The 18,460-nt window shown below is 44.8% G+C and overlaps 1 pseudogene; it reads left to right on the forward strand.

Annotated features, from left to right (window-relative positions):
- Positions 1-1,463: 1,463 nt before the first annotated feature.
- Positions 1,464-4,268, forward strand: LOC133926464 (uncharacterized; annotated as a pseudogene).
- The last annotated feature ends 14,192 nt before the right edge of the window (positions 4,269-18,460 follow it).

An 18,460-nucleotide genomic window follows, 5' to 3' on the forward strand; every position in this document is an offset into this window, starting at 1 on the left:
TAGCCCTAACCTCCATAACTCCGACGAAAATGTCATTTGATCATTTCCCTAAGAAATACATGCCGGATACTACGTCTGATGAGGGTCGAAGTGCCTATGTACTGGTGTAGAGAACTTTATAGGGGGATGAAGTCCTCCTAGTTCTCTGACACATACGGAATGATGTTCTTCATGTGCCGCAACTACGAGTATGATCCACCCTAGGAAAGCAGCAGTGTTGGATCCTGTCGCCAGGTAATTACTTCTGGCTAAACTACTCTAAATACAACTAAGAATTACTACTGAACATTTTGATCTCCCTTGCAGTCTCTACCACCACTATGTGACTTCTCACAGTGGCTGAATACTGAGTAGTCGCAAGCGGATGTGTTCCTTCTTCACACTTAGCACCATGCCGCTTGGAGACACTTCCATGAGATGGAAGCCGGCGAGAGAGGATGGAAGCTACACGCAAGTGCATTCAAGAGGAGCAGCAGATAATGAAGGATGAACATAACCGCATGATGGCAGAGGCCCGTGAGGCGAAGAGAGAAGAAGCGCGAGAGGGCACGTCGGACGCATGAGGCAGGACTGAAAATGGCGAGGGTGGGAAAATACTTACATTCCACTTAGTAGACCAGATACCGTAATCTTGTTGTTTACATTCCCTAAGACATGTTAGTTTTAGACGCAGTATTTGTTTAGGTTAGAATGATCGTATACCGTACATATCATCGTTCGTGTATGTCACAGTTTCCATTAAAATCATCGTGTTTAACTTTTCGTTTCTGTCAAATTCGGGTATCCAAAATATCGTATAAATATCTAATGTCACTGCACGAATCGAGAAGAAAATTACGGCTCATAGACGCCCATTCTACCGCAAATAAAATTTAATTCGACCACAGCAAGGTGTCGCCCAGCAAGGTGTTACCCAATGAATGAGCGACACGTGCTACGTCACCTAATTTTTTTTTATTTCTGATCGTCGGGCCCCATATAGTGTTGCCTGTTTATGGGGCGAGATCTTGCTCTCGCCTTATGAATGGGTGACAGTAACCTATTGTTATAATTTTTTCAAATGATAATGTAATTTTGTAAATATTATAAAAAATATATAAAAAAAATTCGGAGGACGAGTGAGGATTGAGCCCACGGACGAGTGGATAGGATGGTAAAGAGAGGCCCAAAGAGCCCAAGCTTTGGGTCTCGGTCGCTCGGCCTGGGCCTAACCCTACTTACTCCTCCTGACCTCCCTGCTGACCTCCTTGCTCGGCTGCTCCCTCGGTGGAGAGGACGGCGGCCGGTCTCCGGTGGCCGGCCCTTTCTCCGCCCCTTCGAGCCGACAGCCGATGCCTTTCTCCGCATCCCGTCGACCGTCGGCCTCCCCTGCAGCCCCCGACGCCGGACCGTGCGTGAGTCCGGATCGAGACCTCTCTGACTAGAGCAGATTTCTAGGCTCCTGGTTGCAGCGAGCTTCAGAGTTCAGACCTCCGTGGGATTGCAAGTTACCTTCAGTTAGTTCGGAATTTGTTTGCTGCGTGGTACCCCGCTAATCTAATCCATCCACCCATTGATCTATTAGGCTCTTCTCCTTCAGCGCGCACGATCAATATACCCGAGGTGCGGGTGCAGTTTATTTATTTTCCAAAAATTCGGTGGTCGAGGGGTAGAGATGGTGAAGGGGGCACCAAGGGTTTGGTATGATACAATCGATTTGTTTCTCTATTGCATGGAACTTGCATCGCTGCAGAACGGCTTGAATACTCATTTTTCTGAATAAACTGGACCCATTATCGTTTCGACTGTGAAAGCATTGTGTAATTGTGATTTGATGCTTGTTACTGCTTACGCACGAGCCATTGAATACAATGGAATAATGCTAAGTTCGATCATAACATCTGTCTACAGTAAAGCTTGGCAATGTTTGTTCTGATTAAAATTAACTTGGTAGATATGCTCCTGCTTGCTACAAATCGAGTTAGCGTATTTTGTTTCACTAGCACGCCTTGTATACTTGTATGCTTTGTTAGTTGTTACTGTTTTTTTGGCATCTGAATTCTGCATCAACCGCTGTAGCTATGAGCCTGGACCAGCTTCTGAAGAGGTCAAAGAGGAAGCCATGCTTGACGTCTCACCAACAGACTCAACATAATTTTGGCTAATACAGTGGCCTAAAGATCAGGTAACGTGGATTATTTCTTTCACCCCAGTGCTGTGTTGCTAATATGCTGCACATTGAAATCCAGTGTAATGCTTGTTGTGTTATGATGCAGTTAGATGTTTCGGATTTTCATGGTAAAGAGCTTTCTCTTAAGCTACACAATGATGGAAACTTGGGCAGTTTGGAGAGTTCCTCAGGTAAGATAACTGACATGGATTTATGTTCAAAAGCTGTTTTGACTTAATGATTACTAGATTAATAGCTTTTGAGCCTTATGAACATTCAGACAACATTTTGAGTTCGGTTCACTCTAACTTTGGTCAGATTATTTTCCCCAAAGAGCATATAAATCCAGTTACTAAATGTAAAGACATCAATGCTAATCTTATTAATGGAACTGCTTGCATTTCCATGGTGAAGTTTGTCTCTTGATGTTCTAAGAAGATCAAGTTGATGTCGATTCTTTGATGATCAGTAGTGTTTCATACCCAAATAAAGTATCAGTTGGAGTTTTAATTCATACTGTAGTCACGGTCCTACTTATTTTGAAGTTTACCTTTAGGCACAAAAAATACTAGTTCATAGGTTGTTTGAAAAAAGAAATTGAAACAAGATGTTGTAACTCATAATTTAGTTTATAGAAAGAAGGTGGTATCTTTTGAGGATATCAGAAGTTTGATTGTTGGAGCGAAATGTCCTCAGTTACTCAGCTTGTTCATGGAATGGCCTGTAAGTCATTAATTCCTTGATTCGAACCTAGATTCATGACATGCACTTAATTTGGCAGGGAAATCTTATGAGCTTGTCAGCTTTGCTTCTCAGCAGCCAGATGCAACTGTCTTCATGCTGTCAGGATCAGAAACAAAAGCTGGTATGCTGAAATATTAACTTAGTACTTTAGTTGTATGGTATTTTGCACAGATGCTTCCCCCTTTTATTGAGATAGGAATCTTTCTGAAATGTGTTGTATATCTAAATATTTGTTTTTTTTGGGTTAGTTTTTACAGGCCATGATTGGTTGTACATTTGAAGGGTTCGCAAAACCCTGAGCTACGATATAACTATTATTTCCTTCCATTTGCTGAAACATTAATTACTGGTTCGTGAATTATGTAAACATAATGAGCCTTCTGCTATCAAGAAATCCCAGCATATGATAGTTTGTAGCATCACATTTGATTTCAGAAGTGTTAGTCTTTGTCCGTTATGGCAGTATGTGTGCTACTTTTTGGTTTGGACTAATCTGATCTTGAAGGAAAACAGAAGGAGAATAAACAGAATATGATTCCCATCTTTGAAAGGTCAGATCCAAATGTCAAACTTGGAGATATGGGGCACTTATAGCACTTGGTCAAAGTATTAAGGAAAACAACTGCAGATAGTAAATATCTACATATATATTTTACTTGGTCAAAATATATATGTCTCTGTTTACTGGTGCATCGAAGAATCGCAGCAGCCAAGGTTCGGCGCTTTCACTGGGCCAATGGAGCACGGAATCCACACCCAAACACAAGCAGAAGAGAAAGGATGAAAGCAGCCTGGGGCACTCGAATGTGTCAGGCAAGGCCTCTGAAGGAACATAGCTCGTGGTGCAGAGAGCAACACAACTTCCGAGATGCCACCGGAGAAATCAAAGAAGAAGAAGGTTAAGATCGTAGAGACTGCCCCACCTTGACGAAGAGATCATTTCCCCCGAACTATCAGCTGTTGCGGAGCTGTGCAGGAAATTTGTGTTCTTATTTTCTTCCTCCTTCCCTGGATCTCAATTTATGGGGTGAGACTTGAGGGCAGCCCGTTGCAGGGTGCTGGAGTACCGCTATGCATTGTTCTGTTTGTATTTGAAAACCGAGCTATGTTCCATAGTTCCCTTCGGTGGCTGAAAGCAATGAGTCATCGCAGTTGCCATTGCTACTGCAGTACTGCACTGCTTGAGTTCTGGTAAGGGAACTGCCATTGCTGATCGGATTCCACTCACATACTATGAAGTAGCTGGTGCATCCATTGCTGAGCCTGAGCAGGCTGCATCAGCATCACTCATGTTTTCCCATGCTTTGGCTACCCCCCCCCCCCCACATCATCATGTGGACTGAACTCATATTTCTATTGTCGCCTGCCCGTTGCATCGACTTATGAATGCCAATCACCTACCTGTTCTTCTGTTTCCGTCCCTAGTCATTTCTTTGAAATGTTGGTTGCCTAGTAAATTTGTTGACGTCAATTCAATTCTGTGCTTATTAACTCCACGAGTAGAGAATCACAATGGATTCTGTACAAGATGAAATGTCCATGTTATGTCCCACAAAAATACACTTGCAATAGGAAAAAACACACACACACACACACAGCTTGAATCAAACCTCACCTCAGCCACAGTGGTTGGTTTTGTCAGTTCATCGCAGAACATGGCAGGCAGAGGGGCCTCTTGAACGTGGCAGCATGCCACGGCGTCATAGCAATGTGAATTAGGGGGATTCGTTCCCAACACAACACTGAAGGTCAAGTCATGCCCAACCAATATTTCAAAGAAGAAGAAGAAGAAGAACAGGTGATTGCCATTAAATAAGTCGATGCAAAGTGCATAGCAATGTGAATTAGGGATGCTAATTTGTGATAGGTTCACTTCATTGCATAAAGAAAGTCTATACCAATCTTGTTACAGCTCTCTAGCAAGTTTGGCTTCCAAATCGCTCATCCGGCGGCGTTTTGTGCCTTTGGATCTCTACCACCTCTATCTTGAGAGGCAACAGCAATGTCAAGCCTGCTTGACCAGTCTGTTCCCTGTGTAGTAAGCAACATTCCATAATCCTCCAAATGATTAAAAATATGAAGGGCGCAGAAAATGATTGGGCCAGGACCTATGAAAAATCTGCACCCACACGACAATTTCTCTTGCTTGCTTTACATTGCTAGCCTGGACCTGCCATTCCAGGAGAGGAGAGATGCTGGGTCAGGCTCGGGCAGACTACTCGCCGCCGTTCACAACACGACATAAGGTGCAGGGATACTGAACGGAACAGGGAGATTAATCTTCGTGAGTCCATCCACGATCCTTTCTATCCCCAATTTCTTCAGACATCGTGCCAGTCACATACTAACTGAAGGTCATCCAATAAGTTCTTCGTGAATTGCTTCGATCAGGATCGGAATGGACCTGCAGGTAGACTACTTCAACATCATAAGGAAGCAGCTGGACGCTCTGCTTAGGGGCTGGGCAGGGACAGAGCCAAGCAAGGAGTTGTTGAGAAAGAAGGCCGTCTTCTCCATCACCGTCGGGTCCAACGATTTTTTGAACAACTACCTCATGTGGTCATGCCCGTCCTCTCCAGGTCGCCGAGTCGCCCGACAGTTTCATCAACGACCTCATCATCCAGCTCACAGTGCGCGCTCTGTGTAGTACTATAATAAGGTCTTCAAAATATGTAGTTTTGTGATAATTTTGAGCATATAAATGTAGTTTTTTAAATTTACTTTTATTTTTTTCTTTCGAGATGGAAAGTGGCTTCCATTAACCACTAGTTGCAGATAAAAAGCTGGAAGCCGATTTATAAACAAAAATTCAAACGCTTGATTTAAAAATAAACAAATTACATAGTTGTGAAAAAAAGAAACAAGTTACAAACCCAAAGTGGATCGTGGACCTAGCTCCAAATTAATTGAGAACTACAACGGCACGGGCCCTTGCCAATTGTTTTTTTTAATATTTTTTATTTACAAAACTAGGCTCTCGTTTTTGAAATTTACAAGACTAGACTCCCGTCGCACGACCACTAGGTGATTTTTAAATCTCACCCAAACATGGGACAACTAACAAATAAATCTCTCAGTGATTGTGTGGTAGGTTCTTGTCACTTTCTGTACAGTCAAGATTTAAAATTGCCCTTCAATTGGGCGGCAAATGGTGGCGTGGCTGGCCACCGTCGCACTGTCTACAACTACGAGCCGTATGGGATGCTAGAGAGGCCTGTCCCCAACGGTCGGGCGAGATCTATAAAAATCTCTTGACCTGTCGCGTAATTGTCCCCTCATAGGACACTCTAGGCTACTCTCATCTACGAGGCGCACCCCTCGCCCCAACGCAGCCGTCTTAGGATGACTACAGCATGCTTGCTCCTGCAGCCCGGCCCAGTCAGGATTTAGGCCCTCTTGATTCACTCACGTATTCCGCACCACATGAGGGCTATTGGGCGTAAGCTTCCCATGCCACGAGCTGTCCGTGTGGTGCCCCCAAAGTGGGGGAGGCACTAAGCTTCTTTGTCCTGCTACTTAGGTTTTTCATGTATATAACTACCATTTTGCATTTTTATGATTTTGTGTTACTGTTTGTATGATATTTCTATTATCTATGTACCCCTTGAGCCATGTATTGCACCTCGCCAGCATGCACCCCTTTCTTTCTTTTCTTTTATGTATTGAGCTAGGCATCTAGGGCCTTTGTTGTTGCAAAGAACAGTTACATGCTTGTAGCACGTTGGCAAGGCTGCTGCTGATAGCGCCAGCTGACCAGGACTCGAATTATGGTATCTACCCTAAAAAACTCCCCACCTAGCTATGTTGGCTGCCAAATAATGCCCTGTGTTTGGTGGGGATTTTCTCGATTTAGCAACAAAGCCCCGGGATGTCTCCCCCGCTGGGTCGAGTTTTTTTTGTTGCAAATAACAATAGACGGGAGAACTTGGGCACCCCCTTTCTCCACGGGAGAGTCCGAGAGAGAGGAGGAGAGGAGCTGAGGGAGAGGAGAGTGAGAGATTGTGAATGAATGTGAGTTTTTTTCCCTCATGTACCTTTGGGGCCATTTTATAGATGAGGGGGAGATGTATAGTCCTATCTCCACCCCTAGATATTTGGCATAAGTTGGCAAGAGATGCATAAAAGCAAGGGTAAAGTAGTCTTTCCCCTTGCCGCACGTGGACAAGACTACTCCCCTGCTAGCACTGTAGCATGACACAATGTTGGGTACAAACTGTATTGTAACAATGTTGATCTTTCCTATACATGCCTTTACCCTACACCCTAGGGTAGGGGAATTCCCCCAACAACATTGTAAGCCGAACAATTATTTTTTTTCTACCAAAACTTCCTCAAGTTTCATATGATGACACCGAAAACTCACCAAAGAAGCTACGAGCCAAATCATAGAAAAGAGTTGAACATTACAACTCAAACAAAATTTTCAACTATGCATACAAATGGTTCACATTCACTTTCAATGTTGAACATTGCAACTCATAATTTTTTTTAAAAGAATTTGTCGCTCTTTGGTTGGTGACAGGGTCCTATCACCTGGCCACTGGGCGACGTGTTTTCATCAGCCAACCATAGGGCGATAGGTTTTTGTTGCCTGTCCTTTGGGAGACATGCTTTACACCTCTGCCCTATGCACACCACCTCAGCTCCTGAGGAACTTGTCTCCTCGGCAAATGGCGATTAGACCTGTCATTTTCGAAATTGAGCATCTATTTTTGCAAACAAAAAAGAAAAATACAAAAAATCTTGCGAATTTCGCGAGGAGCCCAATTGCTAAAATGAGATGAAGCTAGCCCATTAATTCAACTCACAGCCCAACTCAGGCCTCTCCAAAAAAAAAAAAAAAAAAACAAGAGGCCCAACTCACCACTGCGTGGCCTACAATTTCCTCTCAACTTCTTAAAAAGTTGTAACTTTCCGCGAATGAGCTGATAGCTCTGTGGAAGCTCCTCGTCGTGGATGTCACATCAAGGAGAGTGTGACGTGTCCGTCACCTGTGGAGCCTCGGTTACTTCCGCCGATCCCTCAAGGGACGCGTTCTTCTGAGCTGTGTGTAGTTGTAGGTCTGAATATGTGCATAGGGTGTGACTTGATGTGCGTGTGTAGAGTATGGAGTATATGTGCATGCTCATGAACAGATACTACAGTTGTACCCAGTAGAGAAGCGTAAAAAAAAGTTTGTAACTCCTCCCCGCATCTCCCCCGTCCATCTGGTAGTCCTATGTGATAACAAGCATCAGCTACCTCCGGTTCTTCCTCTTCCTCGAACAAACTTGATCCCCCATTACCTACTCGCTCAAGCTGTAGAGACCGCCGCAATCCACATCCTTCCTCCCCAATCTCTTTCGCCTTCCATCTTCCCTTGGTGCTGGCGCGCACCCTTGAGCCCACCCTCCCTTGTGCTCGCCTTTCTCCTCCCCTACTGCTCTCATCTGCGCCACCGCTGCCACACCACACCTCCATTGGTATTCAATCCAATAGAAGCTGTCGCCGCTGCCGTATCCCATCCACTCTTCTCACCACACCTCCATCACCGCTGCCATGGTACCATGCGTGGCGATGCAGCCAGCTCCATCATGACCATGGCATCGATCCTCCTCTATCCTCCTAGTTTCTCTGGGCTTGCACTGCCTCCCGAAGCTGTTCTCCTGGTTCATCTCTCGTCTCGAAGCAAGTTGCCACCAAAGCCAGGTCCCAAACGTCGGGCATTGCCTGGACCCACGGATCCGGCTGGGTGGACGTGGGTGGCCGACGCTGGTGGCGACGCAGCTACTGAAGGCCATCACAGTTAATTGTTGACGTGTGCCACAGCTGGTGGTCGCCGTCGTCGGGCGTGGAGATGATGTAGCACTGCGACGGCATCGATGAGTGCCACCATGCTCTGAATGCCTCATAGCTGGTGGTGCTCAGCTGTAGGAAAGAGCCGGGGAGAGGAGCAATGAGGAGTGAGAATTGATTTTCACTTTGCAGTTGCTGTGAGAGTTCGATTCGTTACTTGCATTTGATTTTGTGTAGGTTGAACCGCTAGGGATGATGGCGTTGGCTTCTGATTTGATCCAATCAGTTTCATCCTTTTTTGCTCCCTGCATCTAAGTGAGTCATGACCGGTCATGCTTGGCGGCTTGCTTCATGCGCCTCCTCTCCTACTACACCTATACCGCTCACCACTCCCCACTTCACGGTGCTGATGGAGAGATGGACCCCCTGCACCCAAGTGTGCCGCCGTTGAAGTGCACCCATCACTACCTTCACCATCGTTGCCAGTATAGTGCAACCAGGATTCGCCATTCAATGCCGCTGCCATTGTTTCCGCCATTGTTCATCGAGAGGCTTTGCAATCACTGATCCTCCTCATCCCCGTCATCTCCTGCCTCAGGTGTAGCATCGCACAGGTCCTTGGCTCCAGGCCACGCCCGTGGTCACCACTGATGCCTTGACCACCGTCCATGCCCACGACACTCCGCTGGAGTCTGTGGCCATGCCTGTGCTATGCTGCGGCTGTCCAGGCCCAGACCATCACATCCAGGCTCTGGCCAGCAGTTCGACGAAATGGTGGTGCGGCGAGTGCACAGTCTGTGTAGGCGTGGGGCTCCTGTGAGTCTGTGACTAGTGTCGATGTGGGTAAAATGCACTTGAGGATGTTATAGTTCCTCTTCTGTTTTCGTGATGTTTGGATATTGTCTCATTTGCATTGTTGTGTCAGGATGGATGAATCATCCATCCTTTGAAGCATGTGGATGCTGAATTGAAAACCAAGGAAGAAAAGATGGATGCAACCATGAATCTGTGCATATACATGTTTAATTCTACATGTATCTACCCTTGATTACATTATGAAACATGGCTTGAATCAAATTTTTCTTTGTTGCTTCCGGTTGCTGGATTGTATATTGACATTCTTTGAATATCATTGTTCCTAGGGCCACTGGTGATTGGGAATGCCTTTGTTCAATAGTTGTCTTTGAGGGCTGAAGAATTTTGAGTGGCTTTTATGGATTAGTTGGTAGCATGAACTATTATCCATTTTGTTCTCGAGATCATTCCCGAGCTATATGATTTCCTAATCTGTTATTTTCATAACATGTAACTGGTTTTGGTTTACCACATTCAGTGCACCTTGATTTTTGTTAGGTTGACTAATGTTTATACATGGCCACACATGCTAGGCATGCTATAGTAGGCAAGCAGACAATTAGTATTTGGTTTCCCAGTTGGAGCAGGTAGGCAAGTATCCATCAGTTCCTGCTCCTGTTGAATACTAATAGTTTCTTGCAGATCCCTGCTTAAGAGTACACTAAAGGAGTTTTTTGTGTACTGTACTTTGAGGCCTACCTGTGTTTGAGAGAATGCGAGATGCATAGGTTAACACCATGCTAGCTAGCTTAGCTTGTTGCTCCATGTGTGTTTTGAGGTTAGCCAACTACATGTTTGAGAGAATGAAGCTATAGCCCCATCAGTATCCTCAAGTCAACTAACTAAAGTACTCAAAGTTTAGCAAATGGGTATCTTGCACTTCTGACGGGTAAGTGGTAACCTTACCTACGGTATTCTTTTTTCTCATTGCATAAGATTTTGCTATGATTATTTATGTTTTTGTCATCATTATAAGCTTCACTGCTATTGCAAGAGGTCCTTCTATTATTCACCCTTAGTCTCACAAATCTTGAATCACTTGAAAGGATCGCAACTCTAGTTTCTGGCTTAACTATTCTGTATTTCTTCTTTTACCATCCAGGGCATGTTTCTTTTTTCATAGTTGGATCTTCTCCTTTTCTTTGGCATTCCAATTTTAACGGCAGTTCAAGAATCACATGTCTGTCAAATTTGTTTTGCACCTTGACCTTTATTTTGCCTAAGATACAAATTTGTTTGTACTTTGGAAACATGATGAAGTCACTGGAATGCATGTTTATTGTTTGGACAACCATAGTCCTATTTTCATATTTGAGCATGTACTAAATGGAAACATTAACTTTCAGAGAACACCTGAGCTTGAAAAAGGGAACTCCTATGCTACATTTATTTGGGTTTACCCAAGATATATCTCATTTTATTTTTTGTAAGAAAACAAACAAAAATGAAAATGAATTCAATAATCATGATATTCAGGTTAATGCAGGAAGGTCATTGTGCTTGTGAATTTTCAGTTTATCTCTTTGGTTGATTATCTCAATGACTCAATTGTTCTTGTGAGTGTGTGAATTTTAATTGCATTTGGATATATTTTCAGCTATACAATCTTGGTTTTCTTTGCAGATTTTCTTGCCGGTGCCACCACGGATGTTTTTTTGTTGAAGTAAACGCCCTTTGTGATGGAGTTGAGCTTGATGCTGATTGGTTGTGTCGTGTTATTTTGTATTAGCTTTGCCCAATGAACTTTATTATCTAGTGAAAACTTTTAGCTATGTTGCAATGCACGAGCATTATCCTCGCACCATAGCATAGTACCAAAAGGACTTGACGGATGTAACGAAAACACTCGGTTGAAAATGACATACTTTGCCCGAGTGCATGTGGGTCATTGGTACTTTAGAGAACATGAATTTGTGTGGTGCAAGTCAATTGTATTACCTTGTGGAAATTTTTGGCACCGGTTGCAATGCACAAGCATTCAACTAGTCTAAAGAAAAGAAGAAGTGTACCTCATCCAGCAATCATCCAATCCGCCCAAGGCTACCCCAATCCTCTCGCCGCCCACCTCGTCCAGCAATCATACAGTTCATTTGAAAACATTGCAAAACTAAGCTACTGCCACCTGTTGGCATGGCGACATGTTAATAAATAAATAAAAATATATTTCAATGCTCTCAACATTCCAAACACTATCAAAATTTTCATAAAAAGTCTCACAAAAATGTATGATGTAGAGGATGCTAAAATCTAGCTCTTCAAAAAATTTCAACTCAAGCAACTAGTTGTACAATGAGAAACAAAAAAACAAACTTTCTGCTTTTTTGTTTCTCATTGTATAGATCGTATTTTTGTCTAATTTTTTTTGGAGAGTTAGATCATAGTATCATCTATATCAAATAATGTTTCATGACTATTTTGATAGTGTTTTGAATTTGAGAGCAATGGAACGCGATATTTTTATTATTATTTTTAAATCTATCGCCTGTTAGAAGAGCGACAAATTTATTATTGTAATTTTTTATTTTCAAAAAATATATATAAAAAGTTCGCTAGTGTTGATGAAAAGATTTGACATCTATAATGGTCGTTGCAGTGCTGACTGACTTAACGATAAGAACTTGAGGTTGTAGCTGATTCAATTACTATTCGGTTTTGAATCGGAAAACAGAGTGCTCTGGTTAGGAAAGACTGGTCGAGGTAGGGAGACAATTGCTGAAGACGACAAGGTGCAACAATGAAACTCAGAGCTAGTTGAGCATATCTAGGAATCTTATCGGACCTGGTTGAATATGAAGAAGTGATCTTCGACCAGGTGGACTCCGACTAGGTGGTCTCCGGCCAGGTGATCTCTGACTAGGTGGTCTCCGACCAGGTGATCTCTGACTAGGTGGTCTCTGACCAGGCCTCCGACCATGTGATCTACGAAAAGGTGACCTCCAACCAGGTGGTCTCTGGATAAGGTGGTCTCTGTTTAAGGTGGTCTCTGGCTAAGGTGGTTGAACCGAGCAGTTGGTCTCCGAGCAGGTGGAAGAACTAGTCGAGTTCGAGCACGTGGTCTTTGAGCAGGTTGGTCGAATTTCGAGCATGTTGGAACCCGAGCATGTTGGTCTCTGAGCAGGGACTGGTCGCGTTCGAGCATGAGTATTCTGAGTAGGTGGTCGGACCGAGCAGTAACTGGTCGGATTCGACTACATGGTTGAACCGAGCAGGCGGTACGCGATTAGGTGTTCGGATCGAGTAGGTAGTCGAACAGGTGGTTAGACTAAGCAGATGAAACGCGAGCAGATGTTCGGATCGAGCAGGTAGTCGAGTCCAAGAAGGTCGAGTTATGAAATAAAAGGATATTCGTGTATACATGGGAACTTACGCGGTCGAATAGGAAAGATGTGTCAGTTATAGAAAGTTTAGATATCAGATGGCATAATCAAATCATATTTGTAAGTCTCATTCAGTTTAAATCAGTAGTCCTGATCTCTTACGGCTAAGACCTACCGCCCTTTAAATACAAGAGGGTCATAGCCGATTGAAATCATCAACCAATTGATCAAAAATACAATCTCATCTATCTTTTTACCTAGCTCCTATAGTCCCGTCTCTTTTCCAACCTACTTTGCTACTCGTTCTTGATCTCGACGACCAAGGACATGCCGTCGGTCATCTGTGCTCCAACAGGATCCCTCCGGTAAGACCCCAAACCCGGGATCTCTTGTACCTCCTGTATTAGTCCCTGGATCAAGTAGCCGATACGCACAGTATAATAGTAGTAGTATCACAGTCAAACTTCATACATAAGTATTATAGTTCATATTACAAAAGGTTTACGAACCATACTGTATATTACAAACCTGGTCGATAGGCCAACAAACACAGCGGAAAGCAAAAGCCCAAGCCACAAGCAGCTTAAGGTGCGAACGTGACTTCTAAGACTACTCTTCATCCCTGCCTTCACCTCTGGCGAAGTTAGCATCGGCTTCCTCATCTGAATGATAGCAAGAGTGAGTGCGGAAGGTACTTAGCAAGCCCTATACTATTTCAAGGTGTTGATAGATGCATAAAGGTGTAATTCTAGGGTGAGGCTTTATGGTTTAGTTTTAAGCATGAAACAGTTTATGTAGGTATTCAATTGTATCATCTATGATTGGCTTTAAAATAGTTGAAGTAGTTCAAAACTAGGCAACGAGCTATATCAGGGGTTTTGGTCCTGGGAGGGGCTACACCTCACTCCGTAGTCCCTATCATCACATCCGGTGTACCTCTAGTACCACACGCTTGTGGCGGATTGAGCCAGGAACCACATCACTCAGTAAGAGACACACACCCGGAGTCTATTCAAGTGTGACCATGCCTTCGCATGTCTACGACCGTGGACGCGACTATTCGAATAGGTTTACACTCTGCAGAGGTTGTACACTCTATCCACATGATATGCTCAGCCTATATCCGTTGTAAGCGGATGAGCGAATCATACCGAGACCCTTCAAACACCTTTCCTGCCGGGCTTTTCTACGAGATTTACCCCCAAGCACTAGTGGTCTTGTACTGAACGCTAGGTTCCCTTTTCAAGCAATTGCCGATCTCTGCACATTCAAACAGAGGACCACATCGTCACTTGGCTGCTCCCTTCTCTCAACCTTCTAGTATGATGCCCAACACGGTCTGGTGAAGAAAAGTCAAGTCCTGCCCATTTAGGACGCATGGTTGTATGGAGGCGGTCTACTAGACGACATGATGGTCGGACCACAAGCAGATGCACAAGCACACCGGCGGCGGAGCAAAAGCTCTGCGGTGGGTGGTTACGTGCGAGAAGGAAGCATGGGGGTGACGACATGCTAGCTAGGGGGGTTGCACGAGGGGGCGGGAATCTCACCGAGCTCAGAAATGGTGAGAAGCTAGACGGCGACCGGTGATGCAACGGAGTGGTGGAGGTAGAGGCAGCTCAACTACCGGTGCGGGTGAGCTCCCACCGGGCTTTTGGTGAACAGACGATGGCACAGGGATGGCGATGTCCTCCTCAAGCTCCTGGGTAGCACGTGGCCGGTTGATCGACAACGGCGAGCTGCGGCAATGTGCAATGGCGCGGCAGCGGTGAATGGGAAAAAGGGGAAGGAGAGGGGCCGGGGCTATGCTATTTATAGAGGGGGAAGTGAGCAGCGAGGCGGTGCGATCAATCACGTCACGCGATCGTTGGTGTGCTGAGCGGCGGTGAGGTGGCAAGGCAGCACCCACCTTTATTTCCGCGGCATGGCCGGACTGTGCCGGCCACGCACGTGCGCGGACGAGAAAGTCGCACGTCGTGGGTGCGCAAGCATGGGTGGAGAGAGAGTGAGAGAGAAAGGAGAGAGCGGGAGAAGCGGAGGTCGGTTGAGCACGCGGGATATTTCCTAGAGAGGGGAAATGGCGGCCGGCGACGGGCGCGTCGGGCTGGAGGGAGGAGAAAGGGGGAGAAGCGCGGGTGAGTGGGTAGGCCGGCGAGCGAGCGAGTGGGCCGGGCACGCGGGAGCTGGGCCACGTGAGGCTGCGGTGGCCTACGCACGCGAGAGAAGGGGGAAAGGAGGCCGGGCTGGTTGGCTGGGCCGTGCGAGGGAGAAGATTCGGCCCAAGGAAGAAAAGAAAAAGGGAAAAGAATTTGGTTTTTGGAATTAAATTCAAATGAGAGATTTGAATTTGGATTTGACTTTGGATTGGATCATTTCATATATATATTTGAATTATGATTTGAACTTGAATCTTGAGCTTCCTAAGATGATTTGAATCAAGGAATTTGAATTTGAATTGGATTTGAGCCGAAAAGAATCTAAGAGTAGATTTGAATTTGAGAGACATTCAATTAAAATCTCTACACAAACAACCATAAAGATCTCAAACCAAAGCATATGAAGCAATTTAAAGTAGTGATTAATTCAGAAATTGTCTTGGTGTCTGCTGGTGTCGGGGTGGAATTGGGGTTGAAGATCCCATCTTTGTCATTGTCGCTGTCGGGGTCACTAACGAGCTTGCACTCGCTAGGGTCCTCCTCCTCCTCCGAGTCATCGGTGGGTATCACCATGTCTCCATCCTGAATCGGCTCGGTGGCACTAATCCACCACTGGCTGCTAGAACTGGCAAGGGGCCAATCCTACCGTCTGCTATAGCTACTGCTATATGCGCTGGTAGGAGGGGTACACTTGAAAGGATGATGTGTTGGGTCTGACTTGCAGGTAAACTAAAAGTGCTCTTTCTGGCAGTTGTTCTGACTCGGGATCCATTCTTGGCATTTCTGTATGTTAAGATCCCTGTGATGCGCCATTACCGCCCTTTGCCATCCTTTGTGGTTCCTTACTGCGGTGTCTTCAGTGGCTGGGACCTAGACTCTGGTTTGATCCAGCATCATACGGAGGGCTCTCTCCTGTGTCTCTAACTCCTCTGCCCTCTGGCGACTATCGTGGAATAGCTGATAGGTCTCATTGTGCATGTGCTTCAAGGCGTGGAGGTGCTGTGCCGTGACATCCATGGTGGTATCATCCTCTTCTTCCTCCTGTACTGCATCCTCCATGGCAGTTAGGCGTGCACACCAAACAGCTCTCTGGCCAGTGGCAGTTGGAAGGTGCTTCATTGGAGTGTGTGCCACCTCCCTAACACATCTCCCGCATAGGTGCTAAAGTGCTTCGTAGGATACCAACTGGTACATGTCAGGGTAATGTACTCCAATGGTCCTGACGTGCCACGGTCGCTAGCTGGGGTATCTTGGACAGTCAAAGATCTGCAGCAAAACCTAGCATCTCTGGGATCCATTCTCATCATACTCACGCCTGGTGTACTCTGGGCGTCGGGTATACCCCAGGCAACAATAAGCTTCCCACAATAACTTGGGAAAGTCCTCTACTATAGACATCGCACTGTGTTCCAGTCCTCATCTTCCACCTGCCAGGGAAAAGATGACAGCTTAGAACCAACATAAAAGAGGTTTCAAAAAGCAAAAGACAAAAGATAAGTAAGGAAGCAGTTTTGACAACATAGTATTTGGAAAAATAAACAATTACGAGCAATTCTATCCTAAGGTCACGTCCTACAGCCAAGCATGTCCCTACTACTCTTGTAAGACCCCAAACCCGGGATCTCTTGTACCTCCTGTATCAGTCCCTGGATCAAGTAGCTGATACGCACAGTATAACAATAATAGTATCACAGTCAAACGTCATACATAAGTATTATGATTCAGAGTACAAAAGGTTTATTAACCATACTATTTATTACAAACCTGGCCGATAGGCCAACAAACATAGCAGAAAGCAAAAGCCTAAGCCACAAGCAGCTTAGGGTGCGACCATGACTTCTAAGACTACTCTTCATCTCTACCTTCACCTTCGGCGAAGTCAGGATCGGCTTTCTCATCTGAATGATAGCAAGAGTGAATATGGAAGGTACTCATCAAGCCCTATACTATTTCTAGGTGTCGATAGATGCATAAAGGTGTAATTCTAAGGTGAGGCTTTATGGTTTAGTTTTAAGCATGAAGCAGTTTATGCAGGTATTCAATTGTATCATCTATGATTGGCTTTAAAATAGTTTAAGTAGTTCAAAACTAGGCAACAAGCTATATCGGGGGTTTTGGTCCTAGGCGAGCTACACCTCACTTCGCAGTCCCTATCATCACATCCGGTGTACCTCTAGTACCACACACCTCTGGCGGATTGAGCTAGGAACCTCATCATACGGACATCTAGTCTACACACTTACTCATCAAGACACACGCACCCGGAGTCTATTCAAGTGTGACCATGTCTTCGCATGTCTATGACCGTGGACACGGCTATTCGAATAGGTTTACACTCTGCATGGATTGTACACTGTACCCACGCGATATGCTCAGCCTCTATCTATTGCAAGTGGATGAGCGAATCAAGTGAGACCCTTCAAACACCTTTCCTGTCGGGCTTTTCTACGAGGTTTACCCTAGGTACTAGTGGTCTTGTACTGAATGCTAGGTTCCCTTTTTAAGCAATTGTCGATCTTTGCATGTTCAAACAGAGGGTCACATAGTCACTTGATTGCTTGCTGCTCTCAGCCTCCTAGTATGATGCCCAACTCAGTCCGGTGAAGAAAAATCAAGTCCTGCCTATTCAGGACGCATGGTTGCACGGGGGTGACTAAGCATGATGGCGCAAGACTCGGTCCGTAAACGGCCAGGGTAGGTATCTTCTGGTCATAAACACCTTATAGGTGACTCGAGCCCCTAAGAGCATCCTCCAATAGAGTACTACTCCACCTGCCCCTGCTAAAATAGTTTTCACCCATTTTTACACATCTCCCACTATATCCCACATGACATCAAGGATTTCACAACCATCAAGGATTCATGATATATGAGTTATCATTGATAATAGTAAATCTTATCTCCGAGGAGAGGTGTTTTCAAAGCGACATCCCTGAGGAGACGTATTCAATCCTAAGCATGATAGATATCAAGACGTCGTATGTCATTAATATAGATAACAACAGATAATCCTAGGGTGATATGTGTTTTGGACGATAATATTTATGGTATGGCAAGTGTTTAATAGGATTAACTATTACAGGTATTTTGTAAAAGCGCAATACATAGCACATGCGATATAAGTCCAGTTTTAAGTTGATCCTGTAGATTATTTGAGAACATAGGTTCAATATAATCAAGGAGATAGGACTTGTCTTCTTCGAAGTTCTATTCGAGTTCTTGGTTGTAGTCGAAATCCTCCTCGCTTCTGACACTTCCCGCACAGCACTCACAGAACTCTGGTTGCTCTACAATTGCGACTACGATAGATAATGTCTATAACAAAGAACAATCAAATAACACCAAATAGAAAGCCAAATGAGACCTAATATATATCACAATGTGATAGATGAGTAGATCTTGATTTTAGATGAATTTCAGCGAAAGAATCGCCGAAATTGGAACCAGAACGGAGAATTTATCAC

The sequence above is a fragment of the Phragmites australis genome, chromosome 8 (genome assembly GCF_958298935.1).
Source record: "Phragmites australis chromosome 8, lpPhrAust1.1, whole genome shotgun sequence".
Taxonomy (NCBI): Eukaryota; Viridiplantae; Streptophyta; class Magnoliopsida; order Poales; family Poaceae; genus Phragmites; species Phragmites australis.